The following is a 17370-nucleotide window of genomic DNA, read 5'->3' on the forward strand; positions in this document are numbered from 1 at the left end:
CTTTTGTCATGAATATCTACCTATTCAATTAAGGTTGGCACACCTTAAACGATCTAGTGTGATGAAATCACGCTCCTAGGAACCCAATACCTATTTGAGCTCATTGGGTTCACTAAATATTCACTAGGGATGACTTCCCTAGCAACCCTCCTAATGACCCTCCTAGGCTTTAAAGCCTTGGTCATTTGGGACTCATCAAGATCAACTCTAGGGGTGACTCCCCTTGTGACCTTGGTGATGGTCTTTCTAGCCCTAGGTCTTGTTCCATAATCGAATGGAACATTGTGATAAGTGGGCTTGACCACTTGGGACTTAGGTTTGTGACCCAAACCTTTCATGTCCTTGGACTTGGGTTTTTGACCCTTAGACCCTAGAGTTGACTTCTCTAAATTTTTAAGGGTCTTTTCTAAAGTGTCAAGTCTTGACCTCAAGACTTGATTCTCCTTTTCTAATACCTCCAGTTTTAATTTGTCATTGTTCTTTGAGGTACTCCTAGGCATATGTCTAGTAGTTTTGGGATTCCTATCTAGGTTTCCCTTAACCTTAGATGAGTTAATCCTAGGGTTGACATTTCTAGAGTTGTCCTTATTCAAGCTAACATGTTTAGCACCTAAGCACATATATTGGTTCCTATAATTAACATGCTTATCATTATTAGCAATTGCAATAAACTACTAGCATGTGTCTTATTAGAATTGCAATAATGAGCCTTAGAGGTTACCTTAGGGTTTACCTTAGCTCCCCCTTGTGAGGTTGCCACCCCCTCGGACATTGGCTCCTATAGTGTCCCTTTCGCTTGCATTGGAAGCACACCACGTGCTCCTTGCCCTTGCGTGTTGGGACTCCGGCTTCCTTGACCTTTGGCACCGGTGGAGTCTTTCTAACCCTCTTTGGACATTTACTCTTGTAATGTCCAAATTCCCTACACTCAAAGCACATTATGTGTAATTTGCTAGAAACTAAATGGCTTGAGTTACCTAGAGTTGAGGATGGATGAACGCTCTCTCCTTCATCCCTTCCGGAGGTAGAAGCTTCTTCTTCTTGCTCTGAACTTGAAGAAGAACTCTCCTCCTCTTCTTCTTTAGATGTTGAGTGACCCTCAACTTCTAAATCCATTCCTCCATGAAGTGAGCTACTTGGCTCACTTGACTCCTCTTCATGACTTGAAGTGGAGTTCTCCTCATGGAACTTTGCCATGTTGTTCCACAACTCCTTGGCATCGTTATATCCACCTATCCTACACAAAACATCATTAGGTAAAGAAAATTCAAAAATTTTCAATACCTCATCGTTGACTAGGGATTGGTGGACATGTTCCTTGGTCCACTCCTTCTCTAGGGTTTCTCCTTTCTTGTCCATCGGAGACTTGAAACCTAATTGAACACAACTCCAATTTTCAAGGTTAGTCATAAGAAAGTACTTCATTCTTACCTTCCAAAACGCAAAGTCGTCGCGATCGTAGAAAGGTGGAATTGTGACATCTTCTCCAAATAACTCCATTCTCTAGCTCGTGCTCCCCCGGGTGTTGATCCAACGAAGAGCGACCTCGCTCTGATACCACTTGTTAGGATCGATGGACGCGGCTAGAGAGGGGAGGTGTGAATAGCCGCCCCAAATCGTTCGTTTCTTTCTATAAATCAAGGTTAGCGCAGCGGAAATAAACAATAGAAACGACAACGGAGAATAGCAAACCTCAAACTCGTCGATGTAACGAGGTTCGGAGATGAAACTCCTACTCCTCAGCGTGTCCGTAAGGTGGACGAAGCCTATCAATCCGTCGGTAGATGAATCCCCGGAAAACCGGCTAATAAGAACTCCTTCTGGGTGGAGAAACCTCACCACAAACTATTGCAACAGCAAGATCAGAGTACAAGTACAAGAAGCACAGCAAGAAACAAATATAAAGATGAATGTAACAACTCTTGCTTGCCTTCTCGTCGTCGACTGAAATCTGTAGATGAAGCACCAACTTCACAGAATCACAGCAGCAGCTGAAACCAGTCGAAGAAGTCGAGGAAGCTCATGCGAAGCTTCGAAAGCAGAAGCAATAACTTGCAGAAGCAAGAAGAAGATCAAGAAGAAGCAGAAGCTTCGGAGAAGTTGAAGAAGAATAACTGTAGCAGTCCTCGATCTCCTTTTATAACCTCAGATATCCTGAGCCAACCTGCGAACCTGCAAGCAAAAAGGCCAGAACACAGAAGCCCGAAATAACCTAGCCGTTGAGTCACAACGGCTAGGCCTGGACCGATCAGGCTCCACCCTGATCGGTCCAGGGTGCTGCTGATCGGTCATGGGGACCGATCAGGCTCTATTCTGATCGGTCCCTAGACCGATCAGAATGCTTCACAGAGAGTTGCCCAACTCTCTGTGTGTGCCCTGATCGGTCCCGGGGACCGATCAGGCTTCCTGCTGATCGGTCCCCAGACCGATCAGTAAGCTCACAGAACCATGATCGCCTTCTGTTTGCCCAAACCAAGTCCAAACCAATATCCGGTCAACCATGACCTCTTGGTACATCATGCTTAGCATCCGGTCACTCCCTTGACCTGCTAAGACTCCCCACCAAGTGTCCGGTCAATCCGTTTGACCCACTTGGACTTTTCTCTTCGTGTCAAGTATTCGGTCACTCCCTTGACCTACTTGACCTTCTCAACACCAGATGTCCGATCACCCTTGATCCATCTGGATTTTCCCTTGCCCGGCTTCACTCACCAGGACTTTCACCTAGCTTCACTCACTAGGGTTTTCACCTGGCTTCACTCACCAGGATTTCCAATCTGCCCGGCTTCACTCACCAAGACTTTCCAACTGCCTGGCTTCACTCACCAGGACTTTCCCACTGCCTGGCTTCACTCACCAGGACTTTCACCTAGCTTCACTCACTAGGGTTTTCACAACTGCCTGGCTTCACTCACCAGGACTTTCCCACTGCCTGGCTTCACTTACCAGGACTTTCCCACTGCCTGGCTTCACTCACCAGGACTTATCCGTCTGCCTGGCTTCACTCACCAGGACTTTCCACATCCGGTCCAGAGAACGAGCTACCGAGCCCTCTCCGACTTCCATCCGGTCCAGAGAACGAGCTCCCGAGCCCTCTCTGACCACAGTCCGGAGAACGAGCTACCGAGCCCTCTCCGACTTCCCATGTGCCAAGCTTCCATACTTGGACTTCTCCGTGCCAAGTCTCCATACTTGGACTTTTCCCGTGCCAAGCTCCCTGCTTGGACTTTTCACCATGCCAAACTCCCTGCTTGGACTTTTCCCATGCCAAGCTCCCTGCTTGGACTTTTCCCGTGCCAAGCTCCCTGCTTGGACTTTTCCGAGTCAGGTCAACTCACCTCGGGTCAACCAGGTCAACCTTGACCACGGGTTGCACCCACAATCTCCCAAGCTTGTATCCTTGTAAAACATCAAGATACAACTTTTCTGTTCACGTCAAACATTGTCAAACATAACTCGTCAAACATCAAAACACAACTCGAGTCAAGTCAACTTGAGTCTGGTCAACCAGGTCAACCTTGACCTAAGGTTGCACCAACAATGGCTTCACCTCCTAAAGTAAACACAATACCCCGAGGGTGACTTACTATTGTCCCTATCTGATTGGAAGTCAAAATCCGTGTAACTCACAGGAATCAAATTATCTGCCTAGTAAACTAGCATATAATCTCTAGTCCCTCTAAGGTACTTTATTATATGCTTTACCGCAGTCCAATGTCCCTGTCCAGGGTTACTTTGATATCTGCTAACCATGCCCTTGGCAAAACAGATATCCGGTCTCGTACATAGCATAGCATATATTAGGCTTCCGACAGTCAAAGCATAAGGAACTTCCTTCATGTCCTCTTTCTCCTTTGATGTCTTCGGAGACATCTCTTTAGATAAAGCTATCTATGCCTAAAAGGTAGAAAACCTTTCTTGGAGTCTTGCATGCTAAAACGAGCTAGGATTGTACCGATATATGAAGCTTGGGATAAGCATAATATTCTTTTCTTGTGATCCCTTATTATTTTGATCCCAAGAATTTGTGCATTCTCCCAAGTCCTTCATATCGAATTGGTTGGACAACCATACCCTTACTTCCGACAACACTTTGATATTGTTTCCAACTATCAAAAATGTCATCTACGTATAGTACAAGAAATACCACCATGCTTCCATCACACTCCTTGTTTACACAAGACTCATCCGGTCACTGAATAAATTCATACGATTGGATTATTTCATTGAACCGGATGTTCCAAGACCTTGAAGCTTACTTCAGTCCATAGACTGATTGAGTTTGCACACAAGATGCTCTTTGCTCTTTGCAATGAACCCTTCTAGTTGCTATATATGGATGTTTTCTTCAAGACATCCATTAAGGAAAGCTGTCTTGACATCCATTTGCTAAATCTCATAGTCCATATGTGCAGTAATAGATAAAAGAATCCAGATAGACTTAAGCATGACTACCGGTGAAAAAGTTTCCTTTTTTAACAAGCCTTGCTTTGAAAGTTTCCACCTTCCTGTCTATCCCTCTTTTCCTATTGTATACTTATTTTCACCCAATGGCTTTTACACCATTACAAGCTCCCAGACTTTATTAGAATACATATATTCTAATTCTGTATTCATTGCTCTTTGCCAAGATGTTGCATCTTAAACTTGGAGTGCTTCATCATATGTTCGGGAATTAGGTTCATGTTTACCAAGGATCAAGTCTAAAGACTCTCCCAAAACATAAATCTTTTAGGTTGCCTAACAACCCTTCCCACTACGACGAGGCACTTTATGCAATTGTGTATCATTTGTGATACGTGTTGTAGTTTATTGTGATATTTCATCTTATACAGTTGGTACTAGATTAGACGTGTCCTTTATTTTCTTTAAGAATACTTATGGGCTTACGGTTTATTACATAGTCCTCTTCTAAAAATCGGGCATTGGTGTTAACAATGACCATCTAATTTTTATGACTATAAACCTCCTTTCGTTTCTCTAGGATACCTACAAACAAGTGAACTCGTGTCCAACTTATCAGTGTCTCTCATGTGCTAGACCACCCAAATCCAAATATGCTTCAGACTAGGCTTACGCCCATTCTGTAATTCTATGGAAGTAGAGAGTTCTGACTTAGAAGGTACTATGTTCACTTCTGTTTCCAGTGTATATCCTCAAAATAAATTTTGGTAATTCTGAATAACTCATTATTGATCTAATTATTTCCATAAGAGTCCTATACCTTCGTTCTACTACACCATTCTGTTGGGGTGTACCAGGTGCAGTTAGTTGGGATTGAATCCCGACTTCTGATAAGTGACTCCTAAACTCTCCTAAGAGGTGATTGCCACTATGATCTAACTGTAGTGTCTTGATATTTTTAGCTTGATGTTACTCCACATCAGCCTAGTACTCTTTGAACTGATCAAAGCACTTAGACTTATGGCGCGTCAAGTAAATGTATCCTTATCTCGAATAGTCGTCTATAAAAGAAACGAAATATTTGAAACAACCTCTTGCCTGGATAGTCAAAGGTCTACACAAATCAGAATGAACCAATTCTAACATATCTTTGGCTCCATACCCCTTAGACTTAAAAGCTTCTTGGTTATTTTTCCTTCCAAGTAAGAGTTACAGGTTGGAAAGATTTCCAATACCAATGAACCCAAGAGTTCATTTATCCTTTGAATCCTACTCAAGTTAATATAACCTAGCCTTAGATACCAAAAATATGATTGGTTCATTTTCGAAGGTTGCTTTCTCTTATTAAAGTTAGAAGATGTGTTATTAATTTCCATTTATTGCTGCATGGGAGTTATTGGATTATAAATTGTCAACCAGAACAGATAACTTCCCTATTTTTCTTGATAACAAGTTTGTTATCAAAATAGACAGAATATCTATTCTTTGATATTTAGAAACTGAAATCAAGTTCTTTCTAAACTTGGTATGTAAAGACAATTTTCTAAAAATCCACTTTTTATTCCTATCAGAGGATAAACATCTCTCACTACAACAGCTGCTACTTTTGCTGTAGTGCCCATGTAGACGGTGATTTCCCCTTCATATAGTTGTTGGGTTTCCTAGAACCCCTGCAATGAATTGTAGACATGATCAGTGGTTACCGTATCTACACACCAGGTACTGATAGATAACTCCACTAAACATGTAACAACTAATGAATAAAATACATGATGTGAGCCAAGAAGAGGCATTGAAGGGAATTGGGGGACCCATGACAAGGTCCAAGACTAAGAGAATGAAGCAAGATTTGGAAGGCTTAATAATGAGGCTCAAGGAAAAGGAGGATCAATGCACAATGGAGGCAACAACTAAGAGGATCACATTCCTTCAATTTGAAAGTGAAATTGGACCAACATGAGGACCATTTTCGTGTGCATGCATGGGGGGGTTTTTCTAAAGTGACTTTTGATGTCCTTTGTGGGTTTTTAATGCATTTTTGAGAGTTCCTAAGCTAGTATAACAAATACCATGCATGCATGGTTGCATTAAGCTAGTATTAGGGATTAGTGGTTGCATTAGTGGATAATAAACCCATGCATGCAAGCATGATATTTATTGCATAATTAGTGCATAGTGGATCTTAAGGGATGTTAAATAGGAGAACTCTTGTATGACAAATCATGTAAGTTTGAATGAAAATTTGAGTTTCTCTTTTGTGAGAGCTTCCTTCTTGTTCTTAGGCAAAGAACTAATTTCGATCTTATCAAGGCAACTTGTGGTGATCAAAACTCCATGACTTATCACTCACCTTCTCATCTTGCTTGAGTGTGGCATCAATACCCTTCCCCAAGCTGAAATTCAAGGCGATCCATTTACAAGGTTTATTTATCATTTGGTATCAGAGCCTTGGCTCCTTGATTTTCAGGTTTGTGTTTTGTTTTCATCTTTGTTCTTGTCCATCTTTGTTGATCTCAATGATGGAATAAATGAAAGAGAACAAGTTGTGCAACAAGCTAGTGATATGGGTCATGCTCAATCCACTCCAGATATTAATGATGATCCATTATGCATCAATGGAGGACCAATTACAAGGGCTAGGGCTAAAAAGATGAAGGAAGCACTTAATGTGCTAATTGAAGATGTGAAGGCCAAAGCTACTATTGAAGAAGGTTTGACCAAGAGCAAGTCATCCGGCTTAGTCAACCTAATTCGAGCCTTAGATGAGCTAAATTAGTATTTAAGTCTCATATCTATGTAGTATGGATATGTTGGCTCAATTTGGACTCATTTTTACCTTTATTTGGGTTGTAATAATGCCATATGCTTAAAATGGCTAAGTAGTCTCTATGGGCCTTTACTAAATGGGCTTTTTTTTGGCCTTTTAGGGTTTTTTGGTCACCTTATAGCTATAAATAAAGGGGGTGACGGCCACACATGTATCTTTGATATATTTTTCAATCTAAAACACGGTGAGGCTCTCGCTTGTTGGTTCTTCATTGAACTTGAACCTATCAAGGCATCTCCTTGTGGCGTTCGAAGACTTAGCAACCTCAATCCCAAGGTTGTGGCGTCTTCCATCTTCTATACCAAGGTTCGTGCTTTTCTAAGCATTGGGTCGAGGTTTCTTTTCATCCATCTTATCGATTTAGACCTTCCTTCTTTCTGTTTTCAATTCTTTGTGGGTTCTTGAGATATCTCTCTCGTTGGGTTCACATCATTTGGTATCAGAGCCAAGTTTTTCTAAATCGATTTGGTTATACTTTTCTCTTTGTGCTTGAAACTTTGTCAATTTGTTAAAAATTATCTGCTTATCATTATCATCTCAATCCTAGTGAGTTTTATTCGTCTTGGTGCTAGCAAATTATTTTTGGTAAAAAAAAAAAGAGTTGACATTTTAAAAAAAAAAATCGGCAAAAAAAAATTGAAAAAAAAAACGCCGAAATAAAAAAAAAATTTATTTTTTTCGGCAAAAAAAAAGGGCCGAAATTCAAAAAAAAAATCGAAAAAAAAATTAAAAAAAAGTTGAGTGTAGGGAATTGTTATTTCTATACTAGTACTTTCCAATTCTGCATTTCTTTTAAAGTTTTGCCTATTATATTTACACTTTCCAATTCCGTATTTTTCTTTAATAATTTGCCTAGTATATTTGCACCTTCCAATTCCGTAATTTCTTTAAAGTTTTGCCTAATATACTTGCACTTTCCTATTCCGCATTTCCTTTAAAGTTTTGGCTAATATACTTGCACTTTCCTATTCCGCATTTCTTTTAAAGTTTTGCCTAGATTTAATTCTACACCTGCCTAAATTAAGTTCTGGCAAGATCCTTTTCAGTTCTTATTTCAAATATCTTTATCTCTTAGTCCCGCATTCACATAAGTTTTGCCTAGATTCAATTCTAGCAAATTTCCTTTCTGAACTTAATTTAATTTTTCAATTCTGCAATTTGCATTCTTCTATCATTTCCTTTCTTTTATCCTATACCTTTGGGATTTTCAATCAGTCAACGATCGTTTACAAGAAATTGCCACAATTCTAAGTTCCTTAAAGAGCTAACATTAGCGAGTTGAGTGATTGAGTGACAACGGATTGCATTAATGGCAACAAGTGGAGAAGAAGCAAGACCTAGAGAAACACTTGAACAACGTGCCTTGAGACAACACTTGGAACGCATGGAAATCAGATTCAATCAAATCCTCGACAGATTGGAGAGACAAGATGCTGTAATTACTGAAATGCAAAATAGCCAAGCTGGTAGAGTTCCCACACGAATTTCAAGGCAATATAACCGTGAAGACAACAACGATGATGATGATGGCATTTCTGAGGACATTGATGATAGAGTTTCTAGTGGCAAATCTGGTGGCATCAGAATTGGTGGTAGAAGGGGAAGGATGACTGATTATGTTGATAGAAACTTGGGAAACATCAAATTGAAGATTCCTTCTTTTCAAGGTAAAAGTGATCCAGACGCATATTTGGAGTGGGAAAAGAAAGTGGAATTAGTATTTGATTGTCACAACTACTCTGAAGAGAAGAAGGTAAAACTTGCTGCTATCGAATTTATAGATTATGCTATTATTTGGTGGGATCAAGTTATTCTAAGAGGTTCATTCCATCACATTACTATCAAGATTTGTACCAACGGCTACAAAGTCTAACCCAAGGATCCAAGACCGTGGAGGAATACCACAAAGAGATGGAGATTGCCATGATTCGAGCCAATGTGGAGGAGGACCGAGAAGCAACCATGGCAAGATTTTTACAAGGTTTGAATTCAGAAATTGCAAATATAGTAGAGTTGCAACATTATGTGGAGCTTGAAGATATGGTGCATATGTCCATGAAAGTTGAAAGGCAACTCAAAAGGAAGGGTTCAATCAAACATGGTCAAAGTTCTAATTCATCCACTTGGAAATCTAGTTGGAACAAAAGAGATGATAAAGTTGCATCAAAGAGTAAGACCGAGTTTTTGAAGAATAAAGATGCTAATTCTCCATTGGTTAAAGGTAAAGAACCTATCCAATCTTCAAGAAATAGAGATATTAAATGCTTTAAGTGTTTGGGAAGAGGACATATCGCTTCACAATGTCCAAACAAAAGAAGTATGCTTTTGAAAGAAAATGGTGATATTGAAACTGAGAGTGAGTCTGAAGATGATAATGCCTTGCCACCATTGATGGAAAGTGATGTAGAAGAGTATGCCGTTGAAGGTGAAGCCCTTGTCACTAGGCGTGCTCTAAATGTGCAAGTGAAGGAAGAAGATGAAGAACAACGAGACAACATATTTCATACCCGTTGCCACATCAAAGACAAGGTATGTAGTATGATTATAGATGGAGGAAGTTGCACTAATGTTGCTAGTACTATCTTGGTTGAGAAATTATGCTTACCTACCACTAAACATCCTAGACCTTATAAACTACAATGGTTGAATGATTGCGGGGAGGTTAAGGTCACTAAGCAAGTATTGGTTTCATTATCCATTGGTAGGTATCATGATGATGTTCTTTGTGATGTAGTACCAATGCATGCAAGTCATTTGCTTTTAGGTAGACCATGGCAATTTGATAGGAGGGTCATACACGATGGGTTCACAAATAAATATTCTTTTAAGATGCATGGTAAACTTGTAACTCTTGTACCATTAACTCCTAAGCAAGTATATGAAGATCAATTGAGGATAAAAAATGAGAGTGAAAAAAGAAAAGATTGTGAGAGAAAAAAAAATGGAAAAGAAAAGGAGTGTGAGAAAAGAAAAAGTGAGGATGAGAGGAGTGAAAAAAAAAACGAAAAAGAAAAAAAAATCTAGAGAGTAAAAAAGGGAGTTTTTATGCAAAAGAAAGAGAGGTTAAGAGAGTTTTTTATTCTCAACAGCCGATGATTATACTTTTGTATAAGGAGGCTTATTTCAACACTAACAATCTTAACCCTTCTTTGCCTAGTGTTGTTAAATCTCTTTTGCAGGAATTTGATGATGTCTTTCCTGAAGAAGTTCCTGATGGATTGCCACCACTTAGGGGAATATAGCACCAAATTGACTTCATCCCAGGAGCAGCTATCCCTAATCGACCAGCCTATAGGAGCAATCCTATGGAGATGAAGGAGCTTCAAAAGCAAGTTGAAGAATTGATGAGAAAAGGGTACGTCCGAGAAAGTTTGAGTCCTTGTTCAGTTCCTGCTTTGCTTGTGCCTAAGAAGGATGGAACTTGGAGAATGTGCGTTGATTGTAGGACTATCAACAAGATTACGGTAAAGTATCATCATCCTATTCCTAGATTAGATGATATGCTAGATGAACTACATGGTTCTTGCATTTTCTCTAAAATTGATTTGAAGTCTGGCTATCATCAAATTCGCATGCGTGAGGGAGATGAATGGAAAACTGCTTTTAAGACTAGGTACGGTTTGTATGAATGGTTAGTCATGCCAATTGGCCTAACTAACGCACCTAGTACTTTCATGAGATTAATGAACCATATTTTACGTGCTTATATTGGGAACTTTGTTGTAGTATATTTTGATGACATCTTGATTTATAGTAAAAATTTAGATGAACATCTTAATCATTTACAAAAAGTTCTACTTATTTTGAGAAATGAAAAATTGTATGCTAACCTTCAAAAATGTTCTTTTTGCACTAATCAGATAGAGTTTCTTGGTTATATTGTTAGTGCTAAAGGAATAGCGGTTGATGAAGAAAAGGTTAAGGCAATACGTGAATGGCCAACACCAAAAACGATAACTGAGGTACGTAGCTTTCATGGGTTGGCAAGTTTCTACAGAAGGTTTGTTAAAAATTTTAGTTCTATAGCTGCACCCTTGACTGAAGTTGTTAAAAAGAATGTTGGGTTTCATTGGGATAGTGAACAAGTTTCAGCTTTCAATTTACTTAAGGAGAAGCTAAGTTCAGCACCATTACTTGCATTACCTAACTTTGCTAAAACTTTTGAAATTGAGTGTGATGCATCAGGAATAGGTATTGGAGCTGTGCTAATAGAAGAAGGTCGACCCCTTGCTTATTTTAGTGAGAAACTCAGCGGAGCAGCTTTGAACTATCCAACTTATGACAAGGAGATGTATGCATTGGTGAGGGCTTTAGAGACTTGGCAGCATTACTTGTGGCCCAAAGAGTTTGTTATTCACACTGATCATGAATCGTTGAAGCATTTGAAGAGCCAAAGTAAGTTGAATAGACGTCATGCAAAATGGGTAGAATTCATTGAATCATTCCCTTATGTGATCAAGTATAAACAAGGTATGGAAAACATTGTTGCTGATGCTTTGTCTCGAAGGTATACCTTGATCTCTACTTTAAACACTAAATTGTTAGGATTTGAATACATTAAAGATTTATATTCTAATGATTCTGACTTTGGAAATGTGTTTGAAGTTTGTGAACATACTGCATTTGGGAAGTTTTATAGACATGGGGGGTTTCTTTTTAGAGTGAATAGGTTGTGTGTGCCTAATTGTTCATTAAGGGAATTATTAATCCAAGAATCTCATGGTGGGGGACTAATGGGACATTTTGGAGTTAAAAAAACTCTAGAAGTGTTGGTAGAGCATTTCTTTTGGCCACAAATGAAACGGGATGTAGTTAAATTTTGTGAGAAGTGTATTACATGTAGGCAAGCGAAATCTAGATCTTTACCTCATGGACTGTATACACCTTTACCAATTCCTAGTGAACCTTGGGTTGATATTTCCATGGATTTTGTTTTAGGACTACCAAGGTCTAAACGAGGTATGGATTCTATTTTTGTGGTTGTGGACAGATTTTCTAAAATGGCTCATTTTATTCCTTGTAGGAAAACAGATGATGCTAACCATATTGCTGATCTATTTTTTAGGGAGATCGTGCGACTTCATGGAGTACCGAGGAGCATAGTTTCAGATCGTGATGCAAAGTTTCTAAGCTACTTTTGGAAGACATTGTGGGGAAAATTAGGAACAAAGCTTTTGTTTTCCACAACTTGTCATCCACAAACAGATGGACAAACTGAGGTAGTAAATCAAACTTTATCTACTTTGTTGAGAGCTATCATTCAAAAGAATTTAAAAGGTTGGGAAGATTGTTTACCACATGTTGAATTTGCTTATAATAGATCTATGCATTCTACTACTAATTTTTCTCCTTTTGAAGTGGTATATGGGTTCAAACCTTTAACTCCTTTAGATTTATCGCCTTTGCCTATCTCTGAGCGTGCCAGTTTAGATGGTACCAGAAAAGCTGAGTTTGTGAGGCAACTGCATGAGAAAGTTCGATTGCAAATTGAAAAGAGGACTGAACAATATGCTGCGCAAGCCAACAAGGGACGAAAGAAAGTGATCTTTGAACCCGGAGATTGGGTTTGGGTTCATATGAGGAAGGAAAGATTTCCAGCTAAACGTCGTACTAAGTTGCATCCACGAGGAGATGGTCCATTTCAAGTCATTGCTCGAATCAATGATAATGCATACAAGCTTGACTTACCAGGTGAGTATAATGTGAGTGCTACATTTAATGTTTCTGATCTTTCTCCTTTTGATGTAGGTGATCAAGATTTGAGGACGAATCCTTTTGAGGAGATGGGGAATGATGGAATAAATGAAAGAGAACAAGTTGTGCAACAAGCTAGTGATATGGGTCATGCTCAATCCACTCCAGATATTAATGATGATCCATTATGCATCAATGGAGGACCAATTACAAGGGCTAGGGCTAAAAATGTGCTAATTGAAGATGTGAAGGCCAAAGCTACTATTGAAGAAGGTTTGACCAAGAGCAAGTCATCCGGCTTAGTCAACCTAATTTGAGCCTTAGATGAGCTAAATTAGTATTTAAGTCTCATATCTATGTAGTATGGATATGTTGGCTCAATTTGGACTCATTTTTACCTTTATTTGGGTTGTAATAATGCCATATGCTTAAAATGGCTAAGTAGTCTCTATGGGCCTTTACTAAATGGGCTTTTTTTTTGGTCTTTTAGGGTTTTTTGGTCACCTTATAGCTATAAATAAAGGGGGTGACGGCCACACATGTATCTTTGATATATTTTTCAATCTAAAACACGGTGAGGCTCTCGCTTGTTGGTTCTTCATTGAACTTGAACTTATCAAGGCATCTCCTTGTGGCGTTCGAAGACTTATCAACCTCAATCCCAAGGTTGTGGCGTCTTCCATCTTCTATACCAAGGTTCGTGCTTTTCTAAGCATTGGGTCGAGGTTTCTTTTCATTCATCTTATCGATTTAGACCTTCCTTCTTTCTGTTTTCAATTCGTTGTGGGTTCTTTAGATATCTCTCTCGTTGGGTTCACATCATCTCCATCCCTATCTGTCGCAAATTTCTATTCACTATTTGCGTCCTCAAATTAAAAAAAAAAGGAAAATTTGAAAAAAAAAGAAAAAAAAGGAATCATTAGTCATTGGTTTCTGATTGAAAAAAAATAAAAATAATATATAAAAAAAGAGGAGGATTTGTGAATTGAAAGGACTCAATATTCTTTCTTTGTGAAATCTGAATTCAAAAGATATTCCTTTCATTGCTCTTGATCGTTGCTGAATTTCTCGTTTTATCCGTTTATTTCTCTTGTTCTACTCATATTTCTCTTGTTGGTTCTTGTCCACTTGATTGTCTACTTGCTGTCTTGAGAAAGACATTGATAAGGTTCTTTCCTTAAGAGCTTATAAAGGAAGCTGAGTGGATAAATCTGAGTGCAACCACGTGAGTAGAGTGGTGAGGTACGTTTAACATTTCTTTTGTAATTTTCCTTGTCATCTTCTTTTATTGCAAGCATGAGTGGGGAAAAATCACCTAATTCCCCTAGGCGAGATCTTAATAGGCTTCAAATGGAGGCACTTACTCAACAATTTGAGAAAATACTTCAAAGACAACTTGAAGAAATACACGAAAGGATGGACCGACTTGAAGGAGAAAAAGTTTCGAACCGTGGGGGAAATTCTAATCATGATGAATTTCGTCAAAGTGAACCATTTTATGATTCACCAAGAGAAAGAAGGAGGCATGAAGGGGGAAGAAGACGTGAAAGAGGAGGTAGAGACCATAGATGAGAAGATGATCTAGGAGGTGTGAAAGTCCAGATACCTTCCTTCCAAGGGAGGAATGATCCTGAAACATATCTTGCATGGGAGATGAAAATAGAACAAATTTTCTCTTGCCACAATTACAATGATGCAAAGAAAGTAAAGGTGGATGCCCTTGAGTTCACCGTTTATGCCTTAATTTGGTGGGATCAATTGCAAAAGGAGAGAAGAAGGTATGGAGAGCATCCTATCAACACTTGGGACGAAATGAAGACTTTGATGAGAAGGAGATTTGTGCCTTCCCACTACCATAGGGAATTGCACAAGAAATTGCAAAGACTCACCCAAGGGAGTAGGAGTGTGGATGATTACTACAAGGAGATGGAGGTGGCTTTGATTAGGGCCAATATTGTGGAGGATAGGGAAGCTACCGTGGCTCGGTTTCTCCATGGCCTAAACCGAGACATTGGAGGCATTGTGGATTTACAACATTATGTGGAGCTTGACGACTTAGTGCATCAAGCAATGAAAATAGAGCAACAATTAAAGAGAAAGGGTGTTATGAAGAAATCATCTTCTCCAAACTACTCTTCAAGTTGGAAGGATAAGCTAAAGAAGGAGGGTTCTTCTTCAAATTCTAAGGAGGAAGCAAGCATTAAGAAGTCTATTCCTACTACCTCTTCTTCCACTTCTAAGAGTAGGGATATCAAGTGTTTTAGGTGTTTGGGAAAAGGTCATATTGCATCCGAATGCCCGAATAAGAAGACTATAGTGGTGAGGGATAATGGGAGTATCTCTAGTGAAGAAATTTCTTCTCATTCCTCTTCCTCAAGCGATGAAGAAAATGATGGAGCAGCCTATGCGCAAGATGGAGATCTCTTGGTGGTTAGGAGATTATTGGGAAGCCAAGCCAAGGAGCATGAGGAGGACCAAAGAGAAAATATTTTTCATACCCGCTGCCTTATTCAAGGAAAGACATGCTCTATGATCATTGATGGTGGAAGTTGCACCAATGTGGCAAGCACTAGGTTGGTCACCAAACTCAACCTCAAGACTACACCACATGCAAGACCATATAAACTCCAATGGCTAAGTAATAGTGGTGAATTGGTAGTGAACCAGCAAGTGTTGATTAATTTCTCCATTGGCAAATATGAAGATCAAGTTCTATGTGATATTGTGCCTATGGAGGCAAGCCACATTCTTCTTGGAAGACCTTGACAGTTTGATAGGCGAGCTCACCATGATGGATTCTCCAACAAGTTCTCTTTTGTCCACAATTCTCGCAAAGTTACACTTGTACCATTATCACCTAGGGAGGTTTGTGAGGATCAAATAAAAATGAGAGAGAAAGGAGAAAAAGAAGAGCGAGAGCATAAGAAAAAGAAAGAGTGTGTGCAAAATAAAATTGTAAAATACCGGAAATAGGCGAATATGAATAAGGGAATATTTCGGAATTTTTGGACATTTTTCGGGAATTTTTTCGGAGCTTGTACGGACGAGTTCACGGGAATAAAAACGGGGCCCCGAGAAAGCCTGTTTGGGCTACCCATTTAAGAGAGGAAAAGATTTATTTATTTATCTCTTTTTCCTTTTCTTATTTCTTATCTTATTTTCCTTTATTTCCTCTCATCTCTCGCGCTCGACGCCGGCCCTAACCGCCGGCCGACGGTTTCTTCTTCCCGAGCGCCGGCAGCCGGTTCATAGCCGAGCCTTTCCTCCCGACGCCTCCCCATGCCCTAGCCTTTCTCCCTCTCCGCAGCCGAGTGACGCCGGTCTCTCCGTTGTGCCCTAGCCGAAGTCAACGGCCACGGTTCCATCTCTCTCCGGCGGCCATTTTGTTGTTGTCTTTGCTATGCCCTAGCGCCGGCAGCCGACCACAGTGCCCTAGCCTTCCTTCTGCCACAGCCGCCACAGGGAGCAGTGAAGCCGCCTTTCCTCTTCTTCCTGTCCAAGCGCCGGTGACGTGCGAGCACAACCGAGCAGAGCCTTCACATTTCTCTAGCGCCATCCTCCTTCCCTCTGTGCTGCCGAGCCGATTCTTCCTCTGTTTCCCTCGCCGTGGAGATTCCGGTGCCACCGTCGCCGACGGCCGAATCTCTCTGCCGACGCCACTGCTCTCTCTGGACCGGAGTAGCCTGTGCCCTAGTTATTTTCCCCTTGCCACGGCTACTGCCGCCGCAGATCAGCAGGCACACTCCAGCAACGTTGGTGTTCTCTCGTGCCCTAAATCCTCAGTTCTCTATTCCAGTGAGTTACTGGATGAAGGTAAGGATCAGGTTGCAATTTTAGTTGTGCACTTGTATTTGATTGGGTAGTTGATGCATTCGTAGTGTGATTTTTGGATTCGATTGTTGGAAGGCACCTAGTTGGTTCCGGATATCACAGCATTAATAGTTGTTGCTGACCCTGCTTAATTCCGACCAGCAGCACCCCATTGTTCCAGAAATCAATAAGGCTGAGAAATAAGGTAAGGTGTAGGACATTTGATATATGTTATGAATCATGGTTTTGATTCAATTATTTCAGATAGTGTTTGTGTTAAAGGAATTAGGGTTTTACCCAAATTTTAGGGTTAGAGGTTGTATTTAGCTATTTATGTGAAATGTAGCTAAATAAAAAGATTTATTGTTTGACACAGGACTTTGACGCGAGACGAGTATCTCGGAGTCAGACTTGGACCTTTTCGATTTGGAGGCGGGTACTTTTGACTTATTGTCTTTGATATGCTTAGTAATTAAATTAACAAGATGCATTAATTGTGTTTCTTACTTGTTTCGGTTAATCACTGCCCAATACATGCTACCTGTTGATTGATTGTTTGTTTACATCTTGTATGGATATATACCTGATTTCACATGCTCATGGGTAGTGATATAACCATATTTTACCATGTCAGG

The 17370-nt window shown here is 40.0% G+C and overlaps 1 long non-coding RNA gene across 1 annotated transcript; it reads left to right on the top strand.

Annotated features, from left to right (window-relative positions):
* The first annotated feature begins 16571 nt into the window (after positions 1-16571).
* LOC122037321 lies at positions 16572-17158 on the top strand. The gene is made up of 3 exons (XR_006127620.1): positions 16572-16738; positions 16832-16940; positions 17112-17158. It is a non-coding gene; the product is annotated as an uncharacterized LOC122037321 (long non-coding RNA).
* The last annotated feature ends 212 nt before the right edge of the window (positions 17159-17370 follow it).

This window comes from Zingiber officinale, unplaced genomic scaffold, assembly GCF_018446385.1.
Source record: "Zingiber officinale cultivar Zhangliang unplaced genomic scaffold, Zo_v1.1 ctg252, whole genome shotgun sequence".
In the NCBI taxonomy this organism is placed as follows: Eukaryota; Viridiplantae; Streptophyta; class Magnoliopsida; order Zingiberales; family Zingiberaceae; genus Zingiber; species Zingiber officinale.